The 25,293-nt window shown below is 35.0% G+C and overlaps 1 long non-coding RNA gene across 2 annotated transcripts in view; it reads right to left on the bottom strand.

The window, feature by feature from the left end:
• Nucleotides 1–20,259: 20,259 nt before the first annotated feature.
• The window catches only part of LOC117980022 (uncharacterized), a 41,097-nt gene continuing 36,063 nt past the window's right edge, over nt 20,260–25,293 (bottom strand). For both annotated transcript variants that reach the window (XR_004671148.3, XR_004671147.3), the window contains exon 5: nt 20,260–24,196. This is a non-coding gene — a long non-coding RNA (uncharacterized LOC117980022). The remainder of the gene's footprint in view (nt 24,197–25,293) is intronic.

Below are 25,293 nucleotides of genomic sequence, written 5' to 3'. Positions count from 1 at the left end.
GGAGGTTTCCCTGCACAAGCTCTCTTTGCCTGCTGCCGTCCACATAAGATGTGACTTACTCCTTCAGGCCTTCGCCATGCATGATTGTGAGACCTCCCCAACCATGTGGAATTGTAAGTCCAATAAACCTCTTTCTTTTGTAAATTGTCCAGTCTCGGGTATGTCTTTATCAGAAGCATGAAAATGGACTAATACAACATCCATTATAACCTGTATTGTTTTTGACTTTTTAATTATGGCCATTCTGGCTGGGATAAGGTTATATATCATGGGGGTTTTAATTTGCATTTTCCTGATGATTAGTGATGTTGAGCATTTATTCATGTTGGCCATTTGTATATCTGCTTTTGAAAAATGTCTAATCATATTGTTTGCCCATTTTTTTGATGGAATTATTATTTTTTTTTCTGGCTGATTTGCTTGAGTTGTAGATTCAGGACACTGGTCCTTTATTATATGCATAGTTTGCAAATATTTTCTCTCATTCTTTAGGTTATCTGTTTAGTCTGCTGATTATTTTGCTATGAAGATGTTTTAAGTTTAATTAGGTCCTATAGATTTATTTTTGTTTTTGTTGAACTTGCTTTTGGGGTCTTTCTCATAAATTACTTGCTTAGGCCAATGTCCAGAAGAGTTTCTTGTCTAGAATTTTCATGGTTTCAGGTCTTAAATTTAAGTCTTTGATCCTTCTTGTGTTGATTTTTATGTACAGTGAGAAAGAGGGATCCAGTTTTATTCTTCTACATGTAGTTGCAACTATTTGGCTTTATTTCTGGGTTTTCTATTTTGTTCCGTTGGTCTATGTATCTGCTTTTATACCAGTACCATGCGGTTTTGGTATATTTTGGCTTATAGCATAATTTGAAGATAGGTAATGTGATGCTTCCAGATTTGTACTTTTTGCTTGGGAATGCTTGGGCTATTTATGCTCTTTTTTGGTTCCATAAAAATGTTGGGATTTTTTAATTCTAATTCTGTGAAAAATGATGTTGGTATTTTGATAGGAATTGCATTGAATCTGTAGATAGTTTTGGGTACTATGGTTATTTTCACGATACTGATTCTTGCAATCCACAAGCATGGAATATATTTCCATTTATTTTTGTTATCTATTATTTATTTCAGCAGTCTTTTCTATTAATAGTTTTCATTGTAGAGATCTTCACCTCCTTGGTTAAATTTCCTAGGTGTTTTTTTCTTACTATTTTTTTTTTTTTTGCAGCTATTGTAAAAGGGCTTGAGCTCTTGGTTTGATTCCCAGTGTGGCCTTTGTTGATGTATAGCAGTGCCATGGATTTGTGAACATTGATTTTTTAATCTGAGACTTCACCGAATTCATGTATCAAATCTGAGAGTCTTTTTGAAGGAATCTTTAGGGTTTTCTAGATATATAATGATATCATTGGCAAACAGAGATAGTTTGACTTCCTTTTTTCCAATGCTCTTAAATTTCAGATGCCCTTAATTTATTTCTCTTACCTGATTGCTCTGGCTAGGACTTCCAATATTATGTTGAATAGAAGGGGTGCAAGTGGGCATCCTTGTATTGTTCCATTTCTTAGGGGAAATGCTTTCAACTTTTCCCCATATAGTATGATGTTGGCTATGGATTTGTTGTATATGGCTTTTACTATTTTGAGGGATGTTCTTTTTATGCCTAGTTTTTTTTAGGGTTTTTATAATAAACCAGGGATGCTGGATTATATTGAATGCCTTTTCTGCATCTGTTGAGATTATCATATGGTTTTTGTTTTTAATTCTCTTTATGTAATGTATCACATTTATTGACTTACATGTATTAAACCATCCCTGCATCCCTGGGATGAAACCCACTTGATCATAATCTATTATCTTTCTGATATGCTGTTGGATTCAGCTTACTAGTATTTTGTTGAGAATTTTTGCATCTATGTTCATCAGGGATAGTGGTCTATAGTTTTCTTTCTTTGTTATGTCCTTTCCTGATTTTGGTATAAGGGTGATACTGGCCTCATAGAATGACTTAAGGAGAATTCCCTCTTTCTCAATCTGTTGAAATACTTTCACTAGGATTAGTACCAATTATTTGAATGTCAGATAGAATTTGGCTGTGAATCCATCTGTCCCTGGGCTTTTTTTGTTGGCAATTTTTTTTTTTTTTTTTTGAGATGGAGTCTCGCTCTGTCGCCCAGGCTGGAGTGCAGTGGTGCGATCTCTGCTCACTGCAAGCTCCGCCTCCTGGGTTCACTCCATTCTCCTGCCTCAGCCTCTCCGAGTAGCTGGGACTACAGGCACCTGCCACCATGCCTGGCTAATTTTTTGTGTTTTTAGTAGAGACGGGGTTTCACCGTGTTAGCCAGGATGGTCTTGATCTCCTGACCTCGTGATCTGCCCGCCTTGGCCTCCCAAAGTGCTGGGATTACAAGCGTGAGCCACTGCACCTGGCCTGTTGGCAATATTTTTATTACAGATTCAATCTCACTGCTCATTATTAGACTGTTCAGGATTTTTATTTATTCATGATTTAATCTAGGAGAGAGATATGTTTCCAGGAATTTATTCATTTCCTCTACATTTTCTAGTTTGTGTGCACAGAATTGTTAACAGTAGTCTTGAATAATCTTTCATATTTCTGTGATGTCAGTTGTAATGTATCCATTTTCATTTCTAATTGAAATTATTTGAGTCTTCTCTCATCTTTGTTAATCTAGCTAATTATCTATTGATTTCGTTTATCTTTTCAAGGAACAATTTTTTTGTTTTATTTATCTTTATTTTGTTTGCTTCAATTACATTTATCTTTTCTGCACTGCTTTTGCTGTATCCCAGAGGTTTTGACTACTTGCCACTATTACACTTCATTTCAAATAATTTTTAAATTTCCATCTTGATTTCACTGTTAACCCAAAACCCATTCAGGGTAAGATTGATTGATTTCCACGTATTTGTATAGTTTTGAGGGTTCCTTGTGGAGTTGATTTCTGGTTTTACTACACTGTGGTCTGAGAAAATACTTGATATGATTTTGATTTTTAAAAATTTATTTAGACTTGTTTTGTGTCTTATCATATGGTCTATGTTAGAAAACATTCCATATGCTGATAACAAGGATATATATTCTGCAGCTCTTGGGTAGAATTTTCTGTAAATATCTCTTAGGTCCATTTGTTCTAGAGTGCAGTTTAAGTTTGATATTTCTTTGTTAACTCTCTGCCTCAATTATTTGTCTAGTGCTGTTATGGAAGTGTTGATTTCCCCCACTATTATTGTGTCATGGCTTATCTCTTTTCTTAGGTCTAACAGTACTTGTTTTTGAATCTGGGAGTTCCAGAGTTAGGTACATATATATGTAGAATTTTAATATCCTTTGTCAGATTGATTCTTTTATCACTATATAATGATTTTCTTTGTCTTTTTTACTGCTGTTGCTTTAAAGTCTGTTTTATCTTACATTAAAATAGATACTCCTGCTAACTTTTAGTTTCCATTTGCATGGAACATCTTTTTCCACTCCTTTACCTTGATTATATGAGAATTCTATGAGTAACTAGAGTGTGAAAGACAACAGATATTTGTTTTGTAATTTTTTCTCAGCTATGACAATCTCTGTCATTTAAATGGAGCATTTAGACCATTTACATTCAATGTTAATATTAAGATGTGAGGTACTATTCCATTCATCATGTTGATTGTGACCTGGCTACTTTATTTTCTTCATTGTGTTATTGCTGTATAGGCTCTGTGAGTTTTATGCTTTCAAGGTATTCTGTTCTGGTGCATATCAAGGTTTTGTTTCAAGGTTTAGAACTCATTTTAGCATTTCTTGTAGGGCTAGTCTGGTAGTAACAAATTCCCTCAACATTTACTTGTCTGAAAAAAACATTATTTTGCCTTCATTTATAAAACTTAGTTTTGCTGGATACAAAATTCTTGGCTGACTGCTCTTTTGTTTAAGGAGGCTAAAGTTAGGACCCTGATCCATTCTGGCTTGTGATATTTCTGCTGAGAAATCTCCTGTTAGTCTGAACAGTTTTTCTTTACAGGTTACCCGATGATTTTGTCTCACTGCTTTTAGAATTCTCTCCTTCATGTTGACTTTAGATAGCCTAATGACTATGTATCTTGGTGATGTCCTTTCTGCAGTGAACTCCTAGGAGTTCTCTGAGCTTCTTGTATTTTGACATCTAAGGCCAGGAGACTTTTCTTCAATTATTCCCTCAAATAAGTTTTGAAAGCTTTTTGCTTTCTCTTCTCCCTCAGAAACACCAATGATTCTTAGGTTTGTCAGTTTCACATAATCCCATATTTCTTGGAAATTTTGTTCATTTCTTTTAATTCTTTTTTTAAATTTTGTTTGTGTTAATGCAAAAGCCTCATCTTCAGGCTCTGCAATTGTTTCTTTTACTTGATCTAGTCTATTGTTAAAACATTATGCTGTGTTTTGTAATTCCCTAAGTGTGTCTTTCATTTCCAGAAGTTCTGATTAATTTTTCTTTAAAATATCTATGTCGTGGAAAATTTCTCACTTGTATTCTGATTTTTAAAAAAATATTTTTACGTTGGTGTTCACCTTTCTCTATTATCTCCTTGGGTAGCTTAATAAACACCCTTTTGAATTTTTTGTGTGGTATTTCAAAGATTTCATCTTGGTTTGGATCTATTGCTAGTGTGCTCTTTTGGGCTAGTGTGATCTTTTGGGGGTGTAATAGAATGCTGTTTTGTCATATTGACAGAATTATGGGGGTGTAATAGAATGCTGTTTTGTCATATTGACAGAATTATTTTATGGTTTCTTTTCATAGATTATTTCTTCTAATTATTTTTGGATTTATTTTTGATTTGACTATATTTTTCTTTAATTTCTTTTTTCCCCCTTGAGGATGTGATTTTAATGTTGATAGTTTATCATAGCCTAATTTGACACTTGGTGCTTTCAAGAATGAAAACTCTGGATAAGTTTCTTGGTTATAGTGGGTCTTTGTATGGTGGCTTTCTCAGATGCTGGATGTATTAATACTAGGAATGTGTTTGGTGTGTGAGCAGGTTCACCATATCCTGTGGGGTTGGAATGGCAGAGGTCTCTTGAAGTTTATCTCATTCTCCCAATGGTGTGTACTTTTTATTTATTTATAGTTTCCCCAGTATTTTATTTACTGGGTTGAACAGTTCAGGCTTCAGGCCAGTAGGGGAGGTGTCTATGGGCAAATATTGCTTGTGGCTAAAGCAGGTGGGCTAATGCAATACCCACTGTTGGGCAGAGGTCCCAGCCTTGACAGAGGCTGCTGGGGAGCTGCCAGTGAAATATACTGAGGTCCTTTTGGGCAGAAGGGAGAGAGCCATATTAGCTCCTCTACTAGTCCAGCAGGAAAGTGATCCACCTCCCAGTCACACTCCTGACCCAGTTTGATCTGGCTATTCAGATCAAACAGGTAATGCTTTTCATCTTCAGGAATGTTAATGTTTCATATAGAGATGGATTGTGACTCTACCCCTTGTGCAAGCCTGATCCTGAAAGGCATAACTTCTGCAGGGATATAGTCACCCTGAAGTGTTCCAGAAGGGCCATCTGCAGGTATACCCACTCCAAGCTCCCATGGGAGGAGCCCCAGCTATGTCTGCAGTGGTGGACAAGGGGGAAAAGAAGTCCCCTCCCCTTCTCCAGGACTCCTCATGAGCACCAGGGCTGCCTGATTGTTTGGGTAGAGTTGCAGACTTTCCACACTGATCCCAGCATTACACTGGTGCCCCTGTTGAAAGAACCTTCCCACAAGTGGAAAGTTCTGGGACTCAAGGCCTACCATCTGGATTCTCTTGTCCCAGAGGGTGATCCCTTGATGTGGTACACTCTTCCCTCCCCTAGGAGTGGGAGTCCCTGTGAGCCAGATTACTGTGAATGCTGATGCTCCTCTGAGTCTATCCACCCAGCTAGACTGCAACACAACAGGCTAGTATTGGGGAATGTCTGCAAGGGATCCAGTAATGTGACCTGTCCTCAAGTCTCCCAGCAGAGGGTACCAGCACCAGCTCTGATGGGAGTGTCAGGGGAATGAAGTAGGCTCTATGAGATTCCTTAGTGGTGAATAGCCTTAGTGTGTTGGCTTTCTCAAATTCTGGTTGTAGTAGTAATGAACTGGTCACATGGACAGGTTTAGGACCTCCTGATTAGCCAGGGTGATGTGGACAATGGTGATAGCAGAGGTCATGCACAGATTTTCTCTTTACTGTGTACTGTGTTATTCTACCAGCAGATGGTATAATGGACTGTGTACCTGCAGATGCTGTAATGGAATGTGTTGGCTGCCCTCCAGCCAGGAGGTGGCACTTGCAAAAGAGTGGCAGCTGCAGGGTACCAATGGGATTTATGCCTGCCTTATTTTACCCTGAAGAGGTTCTCTGGTGTCTCAGTCAATGTGCAGAGCCATAGAGCTCCCAAAAGTTTCTGTCCTTTGTGTTAGCTACAAGGGTGAGTGAAGGAGCAATGCCAGGTGTGGGCCAGGTCAGGCAAGTCTGCACTTTGGATCTCCACGTGCAGGACAAGTAGCAGTGTATGTTCATGTCCTTTGTCCACTTTTTTACGGGGCTATTTTACTCTTGTAAATTTAAATTCCTTATAGATGCTGGATATTAGACCTTTGTCAGAGGCATAGTTGTCAAATATTTTCTCTCATTCTGTAAATTGTCTGTTTACTCCATTACTAGTATTGTTTTTGCTGTGCAGAAGCTCTTTAGTTTAATTAGATCTAATTTGTCAATTTTTGCTTTCATTTCAATTGCTTTTGGCATCTTTGTCATAAAATCTTTGCTTGTTCTTGTGTCCAGGGTGGTATTGCCTAGGTTATCTTCCAGGGTTTTTATAGTTTAAATCTATAATCCATCTTGAGTTGATTTTTGTATATGGTGTAAGAAAGAGGTCCAGTTTCAATCATCTTTATATGGCTAGCCAGTTATCCCAGCACCATCTATTGAATAGGGAGTCTTTCCCTCATTGCTTGTTTTTGTCAGCTTTGTCAAAGTTCAGATGGCTGATGCTCAGGGATAGGAAGAATCAATATCATTAAAGTGACCATATTTCCCAAAGCAATTTACAGATTCAATGTTATTCTTATTAAACTACCAATGACATTCTTCACATAACTAGAAAAAACTATTTTAAAATTGATATGGAACCAAAAAACAGCCTGAATATCCAAGGCAATCCTGAGCAAAAAAAAGAAAACTGGAGGCATCACATTACCAGGCTTCAAACTATACTACAGGGCTACAGTAATCAAAACAGCATGGCACTGATACAAAAACAGGTTTATAGACCAGTGATACAATAGAGAATCCAGAAATAAAACTGCACACCTATGATTATCTCCTCTTCCACACCTATGCACACCTACAAAAATGAATATTTTCAAGGCAAATCTATATCTCTATACTGTTAAATTTATTTTCTATCAGTGATAAAATATTTCCTGGTCCAACATCTACAATAAGAGCTATAGTTTATGCCAAAATCTAGGATAGAAATTCAATTGATGTTTTCTAAGATATGTTACTCTAAATAATCATAACATTTTATTTTGGAAAACATCTAAAATTTTAAACTTAAATTTTTTTTAATAAAGAACAGGTTTCAGAAATGTCAAATGAAAAATGTAGTTGCTAGATGAATGGGACAGAAGTCTAAAATGGAAATAATGAAACCTAAGCAGAAACTCTACAGCAAAACTAAAATAAAAATCTAGTATAGAAAAGATTAGTTAGAAAAGGCTCAGAAACGGTAAAGCCATTATATTAAAGTATAATACAGACTAAAGCTGATCAAGGACTAGAATAGTTACATCTACTACTGAAGATGTAAGTACTGAAGATGTAACATTTTCTTAAGATGGGTTTTGAATCAAAATCTTGAAGAATGAATAGGATTATCTCTTTGGACTTGGCTTTTAGACTGTGATAAAACCTGAATAATTCATTTAAGCATCACTCCTTATTGTTACTGGTATTGAAATGCTTCTGTGCCATTTACAAGATCACACTTCCTATGATAAAGTATAGCCAATTCTTCACTATTCAGTCATGTCTTTCAAAAAGGCCTCATTTATTATCAATGGCTTCTGCCAATACATTAATATATTAACTATAACATAAGTATTCAAAAATTGGCATACATAAACTTATACTATTTATACTTTTCTGGTAATATTTTTTAAAGTATTTGAGCAAATGTGGAATGAAGAGAAATGCCCTGTCCTACCTAGCATTACGATTCATTTTAAAAATCACATAATCATATCATTTTATATTTGCTTGTTTTGATATATTTCAACATTAAAGTGTGTTTGACACGCTATTCCCACATTCCAGAGATGCAGTCAATCTTGGGCCTGTGGTCCTCATTTTTCAGTCTATATATCACCAATGTTCTTTTAAAATCACTTAATTGTAATGTGCTAGTCACTTTTCACACTGTTTTTTTTTTTCCTAAGATAATATTGTTTGGCCAATTTAACAACAGAATGTTGGAAATAGAATAACAATGCGTAATTACACCTATTTTCATTAGTTTTAGGCCAGTGCCACAGAGTTTATCTGTACAGCATGGCTACTGTGATATCTATATTTCTATTTTTTCCTTTTTTTTAATCATCAGCTACTTGAGAATGGGAACTGTGTCTTTAGTATTGCTCATAGTCAATAATGTTAGCATATTTCATTAAGCATTATTAACTTGTATTTTTAGAGCTTTATTCAGGTACAGCTCTGTTGACATATTACACATATACACATATATATACACACCAGAAATTTGGTATAAGAGAGCCCTGAGAAAAGGTAAACTTTAATTAAACATTTAATAAAAATAATAAAATAATTCTGCAGTACATGTATGATTGTGTGTGTGTGTGTGTGTGTGTGTGTGTATCTCCACCCACTTACCTCCACCTAAACTGATAACTGATGCACGGCAGATAGTCCAACAGGATTTTTTTTTTCAGAAGAAGCATCACATTATTAGAGAAAAAAATTAGCAGTGATTTTCACCAGGGAAGAGCTAGTACTCAAGATAATATTTCTTCTCAAGTGTATAATGCACTATAAAAATATTTATGTCCTATTTAAGACAAAAAAGTAACATATACACACAGAGGAATCTATGCTTTTTATTTGCATAAAATAAAACCTGAAAAACACCAAGGGAAAGAATATGCAACTATTTGGCATAATCAAAATAATGTGACTTTCAGGAACTAGGAATGACATATATTTTAAAACCTTCCAATACATCTTTCACCAAAATTGTATGTCTCCAAAATGTTGCATGCTACCCGAGCAATCATATTGTGGAAGTCAGCTGGTGATGAATAAGCATGAGATGCAAAAAGAAAGGCCGTGACTCACTGGATTGTTATTAATTAGTTTGATTTGGTTAAACACTGTCACCATCAACTAAACTAATGGCAATAATAAATTGAGAGGAAGAGATGAGCAGATGGGAAGCCACCATATGCTTATGCCATGCTCTTAATTGGTAATAATTAAGTAATTATGAAATTGGAGAAAATGTTAATTCAAATGTCTATGGCATTTGAAATGACTGCTTCTAAAATTGGCATCATTTATAATAGATGCTGTTCCACGTGGCCCCTGAATTAGCTAAAAATAATTGGGGGCAAAGGGAAAAAAAAACACTGTAATGTTTTCTAATCCATCCTCATGCACTCACCACATTCATCAGACATTTTTTTATATTTTTAAAAATTTATTTTATATTACTTTTTTTGAGAGATGTTCTCACTCTGTCATCTAGGCTGGACTGCAATGGCATGATCATGGCTCACTGCCGCCTTAGACCTGCTGAGCTTAAGTGATCTTCCCACCTCAGCCACCAGAGTAGCTGGGACTACAGACACACGCCATCATGGCTGGCTAATTTTTAAAATTTTTTATAGAGATGAGGTCTCACTATGTTGCCCAGGCTGGTCTCGAACTCCTGTGTTCAAGCAATCTTCCCTCCGTGGCCTTTCAAAGTGCTAGGATTATAGCTGTGAGCCACCACATCCCAAGCCCATCAGACATTTTTTAATGTGCATGCTCAATGGACAAATTTACTTATCACTGGATTTTTTGTTTGTTTGTTTGTTTGTTTTTAGATAGAGTCTCTGTTGCTCAGGCTGGAGTGCGATGGTGCGATCTTGACTCACTGCAACCTCTGCCTCCCGCATTCAAGTGATTCTCCTGACTCAGCCTCCCAAGTAGCTGGGATTACAGGCGAGCACCACCACACCTGGCTAATTTTTGTACTTTTAGTAGAGATAGGGTTTTGCCATGTTGGCCAGTCTGGTCTCCAACTCGTGACCTCAAATGATCCACCTGCCTTGGCCTCCAAAGTGCTGGGATTACAGGCTTGAGCCACTGTGCCTGGCCTACTTATCACTTTTTTTCTTACACTCAGTTCCAAGGAAACAGAATATCCTCACTGTCATGGCACATTAAGGAGAGAGATGGCTGTATATAGTAAAGGGTGTGTATTAATAGCATTTCTTGGAACATGGCTTGACTACATTTGGTTCTGTCTTTAGCTGTTTCTTCAAACATAAAAGGCAACAGAATAGGTCTAGTTTCAAAACATTATTCACACACAACAGCAACAGAGTTCTGACCTTAGAGTTTTGACATTTTATATTTCTTTCTTTTCCATCCTCCTCATTCTATCTTGCCATCAAAAGATGCCTTTTCTTTACTTGTCCAACTCTCCCAAGATTCTACCTCACAATAGAGAACTATTTCATTTTAATTTATTCCAGAAGTGAATTATTAGAAATAAGAGCCTATCCCTTACTGTTTCAACTAGTTTCCTTCTTTCAGTAAAAAAAAGTCAGCTAGCAACACTAAGACTTGCACTGATCTTTAAAATGTTATTTTCACTGTTATTTCTTATCACAGTATGTTTTTCATAAATAAAAATTATTACATTGATTTTCCTTAGCCATTTTTATAGTGAGATAATGAATTGGACTAAAATTAAAGAAATTCTTATTCATATTTGTTATTAATTCCTGAGACTACATAAAGCAAGTGACTTTCCAGTTTTGGATAAAATTTTATTAAACACCTAGTATGAAAGAACACCAGTGTTTATTCTCATTAAGTTTATAAAGCAGGTAAGCAAACTGTATTTCTAATGCCACAAGATGTATCACTGAGGCATAAAAAATGATCAGAGTTTCACTTTAATAATATGAAGAAATTTCAAGAAAGTGTTTCCTAAAATAATGAAACTTTCAGGTAAACTACTTTTACTGTAAAATATTCTTATTTATAATTATGTTTAGGCACAAGCAAAAAATAGTGATTTCATTCATTTGGACTGTGACTTGGATGGACAACATATGGGAGGTTACTTAGGGATGACAATTCATTGTACAGAATGTATACATATCTGAGTAAATGAGCTTTTTCAAATTATAATATTCATGCTATGTCTTATATCATTACTGACAACACTTAGTTTCTCATACAGTTGTCTGAATTATAACCTGCAACCTATGTGGGCTTATGAGGGGTAGTAAATAGCTTGCTTGCCAAGACACATCTCATTCACTAGCATGGAGACTGCCCTGCTATATATAGAAATTCCAAATGGGGTTTTGCAGTAAGCAATATGACTGCAAATGTACTATTAATAATTTAACTCTTTGATAAACAAAACCAAAAATAATTGTAAAACCTCCTTGATACTTGCTTGGTTCTTACACATTGATTTCTTTGACTCCCTTTCCCTATTTTCCCCAAATCTACATAATACTCAGTAAAAATCTCTTGTGTGTGTTTTTTTATTGTTATACTTTAAGTTTTAGGGTACATGTGCACAACGTGCAGGTTAGTTACATATGTATACATGTGCCATGATGGTGTGCTGAACCCAGTAACTCGTCATTTAACATTAGGTATATCTCCAAATGCTATCCCTCCCCCCTCCCCCCACCCCACAACACGCCCCTGTGTATGATGTTCCCCTTCCTGTGTCCATGTGTTCTCATTGTTCAATTCCCACCTATGAGTGAGAATATGTGGTGTTTGGGTTTTTTGCTTGCGACAGTTTGCTGAGAATGATGGTTTACAGCTTCATCCATGTCCCTACAAAGGACATGAACTCATCATTTTTTATGGCTGCATAGTATTCCATGGTGTATATGTGCCACATTTTCTTAATCCAGTCTATCATTTTTGGACATTTGGGTTGGTTCCAAGTCTTTGCTATTGTGAATAGTGCCGCAATAAACATACGTGTGCATGTGTCTTTATAGCAGCATGATTTATAGTCCTTTGGGTATATTCCCAGTAATGGGATGGCTGGGTCAAATGGTATTTCTAGTTCTAGATCCCTGAGGAATCACCACACTGACTTCCACAATGGTTGAACTAGTTTACAGTCCCACCAACAGTGTCAAAGTGTTCCTATTTCTCCACATCCTCTCCAGCACCTGTTGTTTCCTGACTTTTTAATGATCGCCATTCTAACTGGTGTGAGATGGTATCTCACTGTGGTTTTGACTTGCATTTCTCTGATGGCCAGTGATGATGAGCATTTTTTCATGTGTCTTTTTTTTAAGTAACATGTCAAACACTAATGACATACCAGGGACTTGACTAGTGTACAATATATTTTCTTTTATTTTAAAAACACTAATAAATGAAGTATTTTATTTCATCTGTTTTATGCACAAAGACTCTGAAACTTAGACTAAATGATTTGTCAAAGAATAACAAAAAGTACAAAGCAGTAGAACCTAGCTTCATACACAGGTAAATCTGATTCCACAGCCCATTTCTAAAACTCAACACTCTACTACTTCCAGTGAGAATTATAGCTTCATCAAAAATTGGAAGAGGGGAAAGCATTCAGCATTTTATTATTGTGTATTTCATTAGACACACTTTATCAGATTGAGCAAGATCTATTTTATTCTTATTTCTCTGAGAGATTTTTAAAATAAATCTGCATTGCATTTTGTCAAATGCTTTTTCTCTATCTATTGAAAATGTGTATGTGTGTATATATATGTATATATACATACATACATATATTCTTTTTTGGCTGTTAATCTATAAATTCTGTTAATTAGTTTTCTAATGCAGAACCCACTTTGCATTCCTGGGATAAATGCCACTTATTCAAAATGCATTATTGATTCTACATACCATTGAATTCAACTTACTTTCATTTTGTTATGGATTTTTTTATGTCTATGACCATGAGAAATAATGTCTACATCACTCCCTTTTTTTTTTCTTTTCATGTAATATCTTTGTCTGGTTTTAGTACCTCAGTAACGCTTTATATGCTCAGTTTTCTTAATAATAGATTTTAAACCCAGCCAATTCAGGACACTAGAAGTAATATCTAATTCATCCTAATTTTAGTTTCTTTCTTTAAAAGTGCAATGAATTCATATCTAGTCAAAATATCATTAGCTAATATTTGGTAGAATTACTATGTGTTGCACTCACTATGTTTCACATGAATTATTACCTTTAATTTTTTTTTTTTTTTTTTGAGACGGAGTCTCACTCTGTTGCCCAGGCTGGAGTGCAGTGGCACGATCTCCCCTCACTGCAAGCTCCGCCTCCTGGGTTCTCGCCATTCTCCTCCCTCAGCCTCCTGAGTAGCTGGGACTACAGGCGCCCGCCACCACGCCTGGCTAATTTTTTGTATTTTTAGTAGAGACAGGGTTTCACCATGGTCTTGATCTCCTGACCTCGTGATCCGCCCGCCTCGGCCTCCCAAAGTGCTGGGATTACAGGCTATTACCTTTAATTTTTACGTTTACCAAGTTGAAAACTTGAGCAAGACTATCAAATCCTAAGAAACAGCCTGTTTTTGTCCAAAGAATGGGTGCGCAGTGAAGGGGGAAGCCCCTTACAAAACCATCAGATCTTGTGAGAAGAAACTCACTGTCACAACAACAGGATTGGGGATTATGGGAACTACAATTCAAGATGAGTTGGGTGGGAACACAGCCAAACCATATCATAGCCTTACTTTTATAAGATGGCTTTGTTCATGACCACTATGTGATACATACTGTGAAAAACGTGTGTGTGTGTGTGTGTGTGTGTGTGCGTGTGTGTATTTGCATTTCCATGTTAAACCATTTTAGAGAATTTTAACACCATCAGAGTGTAATATTGGCAGGAAGATAAAACTTCCTCCAGCAATGTATATACTATATAAACTAAAAAGTGTCATTGTAAACATCTTTTATTTTGATAAAAAAGGTTTTTCCTCAACTTAAGTATTCTTAGACCAGTTACCTATGACATAATGTTTTGAATTCAAATCTATCACTTGTTAGAAATAGCCCCCCAGGTAGTGAAAGATGGGATCTCATGATTTCATAAAATTTTGAGCTGAAAGAGACACATAAGTAACACCCAGTTTTTCCTTTTATTTTAAATTTTGAAAACTTGAGCTGTGGGATGAACATATAACTATATTCAAAACTGCAGCTTCCTGAATCTAACAGTTAACCAAAAAAAACTTGAAAATGAATTACATACTAATTTAAGAGTTAAATTTTCTACTGTAGCATTTCAGGTTGTCCATACCTATTTACCTTTCTTTTGTGTCATAAACTGGTAGTCCTTTGTGTCACGATGGGATACTATAGATGTTATATATCCCATGGGATAGATAACAGCTGGCAGCTGTTATCCTGAGTGAAATGACTCAGAAGCAGGAAATCAAATACCACATGTTGTCATTTTTAAATCCTAAACAGTGGGTATACATGGACATGCAGAGGGGAATAGTTGCCACTAGGAATAATAGAGGCAGCATATCCACATGGGAGAAACACATATTGTTAGATACATATAATAAGTTCTAGTACTTGATAATAGAGTTGTGAAATTATAGTTAACCATAATTTATTGTATATTTTAAAATAACTAGAAGAATGTGTTACATTAGACACAAAGAAAAGTTTAATGTTTGAGATCATGGCTATCCCAATTACCCTGATTTGATCATTGCACATGGTACACATATCTTAAAATATTGCATGTATTGGAGGCTCCCCCAAAAAGGGTCAGGGGAAGGAAGTCAGGGCTGAAAAATTACCTATTGGGTATAATATTCACTTTTCAGGAGATGGGGACACATTAGAAGCCTAGACCTCACCACTGTGAAATATATACATGAAACAAACTGGAACATGAACCCCATTAAATCTATAAAACAAACAAAACAAAATTCTTACCCTTGCACTTTTGCCTAATCCCTACCATCCAACGCCCAGCAATTTCTGGTCATGACTGAATAATTCTATTTTTTCTTTAGGTAAAACACTCTCCCTGCCTTATACACCTATTTTTTTATTATTTTTTTTTTGCATTTCAATGCCTTGTAAAGATACAGGCATGCAAAAATGGGTGGTCCTGAACACAAATACAAAGCCAGACTGCTGTCCAAAATCTAAGATTTCAAAGGAAGAGGTATAATACAGTAGCTGAGGTACGATAAAAGTTTGAAGAAAGAGAGCTTTGAATTCAGATTTTTGGGATCCGCTTAGTTAGGGAAGGAAGAATGCAAAGTAGTGAACACTGTATTGAGACCCAAGGCCATGAAAGTAACATCTCCACATAGAAGGATGTAAGAAGCTAAGTGAATTTGGATGCCTACTCGGGCTGAACACCAAATTCCTCAGCAATTTTATGATGGGAGGATTTGATTGGGGTGTCTCTCAATGATGGACACTAAGCAACTTGGCCTCAGTAGCCTAGCAAGTGGTCTCTCATAGCCATGGCATGGGGAAAATGGACATACAAGCTGAGACATGTACCTAAAAATAAACAATACCAAGTGAGAAATTGTACAATATAAACCATAATAAATCATAATAAATATTATGAATGTCTTTTGTTTTCAGTAAATGTGTAAGTTCTGGAATTCTTCCATGAAAAAAGGGAGAGGGACAGGTCAGAAAGTTAAATTACATTGCACTTCTATATTAATATGATAATTGGGAGCTTAAGTATATATAATCTATTATGGTAAAGATGTTTCTGTAATGTGATCTGGCTAACAGGCAGTTGAAGGAAACAATATCAGCAGAATATGGAAGTGATATCAATTTTCTCCATGTTAGGTTTTATGTCACATGCTGACTATAGCTGAATACGAAGTTCTGTCATTCACAGAGCTAAATAAAGTACGACCTGGGAGATTACAATAATCTACAATCTTTCCTTGGTTCTGCTTGGCCACTGTATTGGAAGTGTCGATTGCCTCGTTCTTTGCATTTATTTGTGCATTTCCCTTTATGTCTACACTGGGCAGCCTTAACTCTTTTTCATACAACCTTCCATTGCCTTTTTTTAAAGGGAAAATAAATAATTGTTAGTATTTACTTATTGGTGATTTAAAATGTCTTTTAAACCAACCTAACATTTAAAAAATAGATTTTTTAAGGCAGTTTTAGGTTCACAGAAAACTTGAGACTACAAATATTTCCCATATATCTCTTGCCCTCACATATGCATGGGTTCCCGTTTAGTAAACATCCACCACCAGGGTGGGACATTTGTTACCATTGATAAACCTACATTGACACATCATAGTCACCCAAAGTCCTTTGTTTATATTAGATTTCGTTTTATTATTTTTATTAGGATTATTATTAACATTAATTTTAGTGCTCTGGTTACAGAGTTGTTTAGGTTTGAAGTAGTCTGTACCTAATCTTATGTTGACCAAAAAATTTACTGGCTTTGTTTGTAATTTTGCTGAACATAGTAATTCTAAGAAACGAAAATATGCCATTGTAGCAGAAATTGGAACTTACATTATGACTTGGATAAGAAATGCAATGCTTTATGTGATAAATATTGTAGATAAAATATGTTGAAAAACAGATAACTAGTTCATGAAGATAAGACTTGTCTGAAAAAAAAAACCTGAATGTTTGATTCTAGATTTTTGTTGTTGTTGTTAAAAGTTCTAGACTTCACCAAGTAGTCTTTTAAAATATTACCAGAAAGCTTAGCATCACTTTTCTAAGGGAGCTAGAGTTTACTAATAGAAATTTGGGTTAAAAACCTGACCCTAGAATAGATTTTCATATGAATTCCACAATAAATTAATAGAGAATCAAAGTCAAGATACACTCATTGTAAAAACTGATTTTTAAGAAACAAATATTGTTAGATAGAAATAATATATTCTAGAATTTGAAAACACAGAGGTAAAATTATAGTTAACAATAATTTATTTGATATTTCAAAATAGCTAGAAGAAATGTTATATTTCCAATACAGAGAAAAGATAGATGTTAGAGGTGATAGATATTCCAAATACCCTACTTTGATTATTATACATTGTATACATATATCAAAATATCACATGTACTCTAAAAATATGTACAACTATGATATATCAATATATACCAAAAGAAAAGAGACAGGCCAACTAATTAGCTCATCAAATCTCTATACCATATAGTACAAATACAAGAATTCTTACAACAGCAAATTAATATTTCCTATCAGGTCAAGTGCCTATTTCAAACCATAATATTTGCAAGAAAAAAAACAATTATTATGAATGAAAGGAGTTGAATCAGTTATTGGAAAAAGATCTAAAAATTTGAATTCAGCTTTCCAAAAAGTTCTAGTATATTATTTCCTCCAAATTATCTTATTCTCCTCATCTTTATTAAGCCTCTTTATGTAGATTAAATTTAGAACATCTTACTGCTTTCTTCTAGATGCTCATTGGACTATTCTTAGCTTACTTTGGAATTTATTAAATTCCTTTAATAAATCAGTTGCCGTCATTTCATTTTGTTTTGTTTTTAATGCAAGCATTTCTCTTATTAAATAATTGCATTCATTCCTCAATCCTGTTTTAATTCTTCATTATATAAAATAGAATGCATCCTGAAATATGGTAAATTTTATAGTGAGAGATATTTGTAAGCTTTGGTTCTAGACGGTTAGCTTTCTCCACCTAACTATGTAAGGACTCATTTTTCTTGCCTTTCTGGTTTAGGCCCATGCTTGACTACAACAGCACAGGATAAAAGACTTTCGTAACTTGAAAGTCACAGGTAAATAAAGGGACATAAAATAAATTTATTAAAGAGCTCATATTATTTCTTAGGATAGACAAGAACATCCTGATGCTAGACTCCCCAGGATCAAAGCTATTCAAAAAAGTGACGATAGTTGTTGTTACAAAGTAAGTGTTGTATTTCCATGGCAATGAAACAACCCTTGGCAACCCTAGGACTTAATTGAATCAAAGAAGAAGAGAATCTTCTCTTCTATCAACATATCAAACTTCCCAAAACACATATACACACACACATAAACACATACACCAAGGCATACATGCTTCTCCCATTAGGAAGCAAAACACAATAAGTGCTAGTCTATAGAGATGGTGAAAATAGCATATTGAAAAATGTAAACTATGAGAGTATAACATTATTATATTTTATTTTCATCCACAAAACCAAACAAAACATCTAGTAAACCTCTCACAGATTTCAAGAATAACAGAAATATCAGCTATGTGAAGTCACTTTTGATTTTTTTATGAATTTCTTTGATATCTTTATAGTGATTTTTGTTTGTATTCCTTCCTTTTTTGTTTCAAACATCGATTTTTCTAAGTGACCTCTTACTCTAGCAATCCTTAAAAACAAAACAATTGAACAATGTATCCTAAAATTCATACTTTAGAAGCTATTGGAGACATTGAGATACAGGAAAACATAGGTCATTTGATAGCAGGATCACCACAGTATTTGACTGAGATGGAGCTCCAGTAACCTAGCAAGTCTTAATGAGCATGGTAAGAAATGTTCCAGAAATAAAGCATTGTCATAAATTTTTTATAAAAATAAATGTGCCATTAAAAAATATCATTTGTCTTTCTGTGCCTTTCTTATTTCACTTAACATAATGATCTCCACTTCCATATATGTTACTGCAAATGACCAAATCTCATTCTATTTTATGGCTGAATAGAACTCAATTGTGTATAAGTACCACATTTTCTTTATGCATTCATCTGTTCATGGACACTTAGGTTACTTCCGAATCTTGGCTATTGTGAACAGAGCTGTAACAAATAATGAGAGTGCAGATATTACTTTGATATACTGATTTCTTTTCTTTTGGGTACATACCTAGCAGTGGAATTGCTGGATTGTATGGTAGCTCCATTTTCCGTTTTTTGAGAAACTTGCAAACTGTTCTCCATAGTGGTTGTTCTAATTTACATTCCCACCAACAGTTTACAAGGATTCCCTTTTCTCCACATCCTTGCCAACATTTGCTGTTGCCTGTCTTTTGGATAAAAGCCATTTTACCTGGAATAGGATGATATCTCATTGTAGCTTTGATTTGCATTTCTCTGATAATCAGTGATTATCAGAGCACCTTTTCATACTTATTTGTGGGATCTAAAAATCAAAACAATCGAGCCCATGGAGATAGAGAGTAGAAGGATAATTACCAGAGGCTGGGAAGGGTAACGGGGGAGAGGGCGGTAGGGATGGTACAAAAAGTGGTTAGAATTAGTGAATACCGCATGGTATTTTATAGCACAGCAGGGTGCCTACAGTCAATAATAATTTAATTGTACATTTAAAATAACTTGTTAAAGAGTATAACTGGATTGTTTATAACATAAAGGATAAATGATTGAAGGAACGGATACCCTATTTTCCGTGATGTAATCATTAATACTAAACATTGCACACCTGTGTCAAAACATTTTGTGTACCCCATAAATTATACACCTGCTACGTACCCACAAAATTTAAAAAATCAAATGTAGAAATATAGTTTAGTCTGATTTTATATGAAAAAAATATAATCTCAATTAATATAAAAATTTTTATTCCTGAGTAATTATTGAATCTCATTTTCATAGTTTGAACAAAAGCAGAGATTTTGAATGTTAATATTTACAGTAATAAGTATAAGCCTTGAGAGAATTCTTAAGGTAAATAAGTTTTAAATTATGTTGTGTTTCTGATGTATTCAAAGGTTCAGAACAATGTATTTTTTTGGAAAATATTGATTATAAATAAGATCACATGACAATCACATTTTTTAGAACTTGATAATGATAATAACCATAATTCCATTTATGAATAACAATTGTAATGTTATATAGAAAGATAAAATATACAACAGTCTAATTAGAAGAAAATAAGCTAAAAATAGTTATTTTTACTTCTTGTATCTAGTTTATGATGTTAACTCTAATAAACTTCTTAAATTTCTAGCTATAGTATCAAATTTAATATATTTGACTAAGACATAATACAAGACACTTATATTTTTGATTGATGATTTCTAATAGCCAATCAATAATTTATTTATAGAGGGGAGATATTAGACCTTTGAATTAAAAGTTTAGAGATTTGCATGCAAAATCTCACTAGTGTAGTCTGGATGACTTAACAGAGCAAATTGGAAAAACAAGAAAAGACTTATCTCATCCTTTAATTCTACTTCATGAATCAACCAAATTTAGCATTGAAAACCCATGAATTCAAAAAACAAAAGAAATCTAATATATTAGTAACGATTCTCCAGAGAAATAGAACCAACAAGATGTTTGCGTGTGTGTGCATGTGTGTGTGTAGATTTAGGGATCAAACAGGTTTCACTGGAAGCTCTCAGGATACTTTCACCACAACAAAATTAAAATATTACTGCCAAAATATTAAGAAGTGGATTTTAGCCTTCTAAACAACAAACGTGTACTACCTTTCACAACCTTGAGTGACAGAGAGCCCTGAAAAATGCTTCCTGACCCCCACATGACCCAGGGAAGTATACCTAAAAGGAATAATAAGAACAATCATTGTAATAAATAGCTAAATATAGGCTTCTGTGATTCATATCCTGCTTACCGGGATGCTATTTTTGAAATTAGATGCTTTAGCTACTTCCCTGGAATAAAGAAGTGAAGGCTAGGGCTCAATAGCAGCCAAGCTACAAGCCAAACATGTCATGACCAATTAATGTAATTGTTTTCAGTCACATCCACCTGGAGTAAGGGCACCCACACAATGAAAGTATTCTGCCTGAGGGACAATGATGTCTGCATAGTGGAAAGGGCATTTAGCGTCATCTCTTCCATCATTGTCTCCTGTGCCCTATTAATTTTTTTTCAAACTGTTTTTAGGAAGACAGCTAGCTATTGGTACTTAACTTTATTATTGAATATTGGAAATGCCAGAATATTTTAAGGTAAAATGTTTTACACACACACACACAAATATATATATATACACACACACACAAACACCTTTTTTCAGTTTATCTAAAACCTGAGATCATCTAAAGTAGGTACATTTCAGCATATTCATTTTAGTAAGGAATAGGCATGAACATGTACACCAGGGATAGCCCAAAAATATGACATTGCTTCCTCCCTCAAGGAACTCTCATTCTAACAATGAAGACAAGATTATTGGTAGTCACTGAATGCTTGTTCCTAAGTGCCTGACAACTTGCCCTGCAATAATTCATTTGTTTTTTTATACCAAGTGTGTGTTCTAAGTATTACTCTCATCCTCATTTTAAGAATGGGGAAGCAAAAAACAGATTAAGCTAATAAGTGTCACATATAGATTCAGAGGACTCTGATTTTAGAAAAGATTACTTAACTATTCTGTGATACTCTCCGTGACCTACTAGGGGAAAAATAGAAATATAACATGACTTTAGGGAGAAGAAAGACTTGTAAACATGTTTGTTTCCACAGAAATATTAACTGTTGGCCTGGCATGATGGCTCACTCTTGTAATCCAAGAACTTTGGGAGGCCAAGGCGGGTGGCTCACTTGAGGCCAGGAGTTTGAGACCAGCCTGGCCAACATGGCAAAACACTGTCTTTACTAAAAATACAAAAATTAACCGGGTGTGATGTTGCACACCTGTAGTCCCAAGTACTTGGGAGGCTGAGGCACCAGAATCTCTTGAACCAGGAGGCAGAGGTTGCAGTGAGCTGAGAGCATGCCATTGCACTACAGTCTGGGCAACAGAGCAAGACTCCATCTCGAAGAAAAAAAAGAGAAATATTTAGTGTTAAAACATACACATGAGTATGGTAAGGAAAATTCAGGTAATGAGCCCAAATAAGATTGGAAATTGAAGGCATCATTTTCTTTTCTTGATGATACCATAATGATTCGTTCATCTTGTTAGTTTTTGTGTCCTCTGCTGCACTTTCAACATGCCTGCACTATAGCACTCTGTATAATACATCATAATTGATTTGTTTACAAGTTTTATCTTCTCCATGAAACAATAATTTCTCCCAGAGCAGAAACTGAGTTTCTTTCATGATTGAATCCTTAGCAGTCAGCTTTACAAGCACAAAATAAATGTTTATGTATAAGAGAATTCACATTAAAAACACTTATTTCCATTGGATGTAAAAAATTTTAACCCTCAAGAAAGACATTTGTAAACCAATATGTATTTTGCTACCTTAATTAATTCCAAATAGAGTCACTTAATATAGGTAACAAAAAGCAATTCATAAAAATTTTACGAAATTTAAATATCTAAATTTTATGTACTTTCAAATATGAGTTGGAAGCACTAAAATCAATGACTTCAATGTTCTCATTACAACATTCCTTCTGTAATATATGTATCACACTCCTCAAAATCCTACCAGAAATCATTGAAAATGCATAAAGCATCCATCTCCCCTTTATGTTTGATAAGCCTATTTACTTTCTTCTCTCTACTATACCTGCTCAACTTTATGTCTATTTACAACATATTTGTTAATTAGTACAGAGGGCCTGCTATTATATAGGTTCACATTTCTTTCTTTTTTTTTTTAATTGTACTTTAAGTTCTGGGATACATGTGCAGAACTTGCAGGTTTGTTACATAGGTAAACATATAACATGGTGGATTGCTGTACCCATCAACCCGTCATCTACATTAGGTATTTCTTCTAATGCTATTCCTCCCCTAGCCCCACGTCCCCCAACAGGCCCTAGCGTGTGATGTCTCCCGCCCTGTATCCACGTGTTCTCATTGTTCAACTGTCACTTATGAGTGAGAACATACAGTGTTTGGTTTTCTTTTCTTGTGTTAGTTTACTGAGAATGATGGTTTCCAGCTGCATCCATGTCCCTGCAAAGGACATGAGCTCATCCTTTTTTATGGCTGCATAGTATTCCATGGTGTATATGTGCCACATTTTCTATATCCAGTGTATCATTAATGGACATTTCGGTTGGTTCCAAGTCTTTGCTATTGTGAATAGTGCCTCAATAAACATACATGCACATGTGTCTTTATAGTAGAATGGCTTATAATCCTTTGGGTATATACCCAGCAATGGGATTGCTGGGTCAAATGGTATTTCTAGTTCTAGATCCTTGAGAAATCATCACACTATCTTCCACAATGGTTAAACTAATTTACGCTCCCATCAACAGTGTGAAAGCATTCCTATTTTTCCACATCCTCCCCAGCTCTGTTGTTTCCTGACTTTTTAATGATCGTCATTCTAACTGGTGTGAGATGGTATCTCACTGTGGTTTTGATTTGCATTTCTCTAATAACCAGTGATGATGAGCTTGTTTCATATGTTTGTTGGTTGCATAAATGTCTTCTTTTGAGAAGTGTCTGTTCATATCCTTTGCCCACTTTTTGATGGGGTTGTTTTTTTTTCTTGTAAATTTGTTTGAATTCTTTGTAGATTCTGGATATTAGCTGTTTGTCAGATGGATAGATTGCAAAGATTTTCTCCCATTCTGTTGCCTGTTCATTCTGATGGTAGTTTCTTTTGCTGTGCAGAACTCTGTAGTTTAATTAGACCCCATTTGTCTATTTTGGCTTTCGTTGCCATTGCTTTTGGTGTTTTAGACATGAAGTCTTTGCCCATGCCTATGTCCTGAATGGTATTTCCCGGGTTTTCTTCTAGGGTTTTTATGGTTTTAGGTCTTACTTTTAAGTCTTTAATCCATGTTGAGTTAATTTTTATATAAGGTGCAAGGAAGGGATCCAGTTTCAGCTTTCTGCATATGGCTATTCAGTTTTCCCAACACCATTTATTAAATAGGTAATCCTTTCCCCATTGCTTGTTTTTTGTCAGGTTTGTCAAAGATCAGATCGTTATAGATGTGTAGTGTCATTTCTGAGGTCTCTGTTTTGTTCCACGGGTCACATTTCTAGAAGACATAAATAAAACAAATTACAACTTAATATTACAGACACCATAATGGAAATAAATAAAAGGTGCTATTGAAATATTGCCTGATCCCCAAGAGTAGGAGAAAAAGCAGCCCGGTTTAGTTGTAGTAAGTTGATGGTAAAATGGGTTGGAAAAATGTCAGAAAGGTAGAGAGACAGGCAGGCTAGGATCTTCCCCACCGTGGCAAGAAGTTTGTATTTTAGTCTACATGCAAAGGAAAGACTTTGGACATCTGTGGCAGTTGTTGATGCAATCTTATTGCATTTTTATGATCTCTTTGGCTATGGAGTGTAGAGTTGTAATAGGAAGCATGAATTTAGCATGGATTTTCACAAGATAAGTAATCAACTATATTTCTTTATCTCCATGGAAATTACCCAGATTTGCACCCAGAAACACATTCTAAATAATATTGTTCATCACAAAACATAAAATCTGTATGAAAGTTGTAAAAAACCTACTTTGAGTGAGTTCACCTTAATAGTATGTAGAATTTCAAACAAGGAACACAATTTTTAACAATAGAAAAGCATCTGCCTACAGGGTAATGGATATTTTGGTGAAAAGTAAGTTTATTTCAAGGAGAATGGCATGGAGGCTACTGGAACGATTCAGATAGGCATGACAATGAAGGATATTTAGGAAGTTTAAACATAGGAATTCTTGATTGATTGAATGTGAAGCCCAAGGAACCCCAAGTTACATCCAGTGAACTAGGTAAATGTGGGCACAGCATTCATGGAGATGGAGAATTCAAGATGAGGTTTCTTTAGAAACATATGGGTTCATTTTCACACTCATATAGAAATAACTGAAAAATTTTGTCTGGGAGCCAGCAATAAGTTTGGGACCAGGATTATAGGTTGCTGAGTCATAAAATAGCAAGAAGATGAAAAGAAATACACTTAAATAATAGAAGCTATTGGGAATGTCAAAATGTAGGGGCTCAAAGATAGAACAAAGGGACACCAATATTTTGTGAAAGGAAAAAAAGAAGAAAAGTCCACAAAGAACACCAAATGTGGCTAAAGAGCAAGAAGAGACCACAATAGGAGGATATGCCAAATGCCCCCA

Source organism: Pan paniscus, chromosome 3 (assembly GCF_029289425.2).
Source record: "Pan paniscus chromosome 3, NHGRI_mPanPan1-v2.0_pri, whole genome shotgun sequence".
Taxonomy (NCBI): domain Eukaryota; kingdom Metazoa; phylum Chordata; class Mammalia; order Primates; family Hominidae; genus Pan; species Pan paniscus.
Note: the sequence above shows the minus strand (reverse complement) of the source record. Positions and strands in the feature narration are given on the sequence as shown.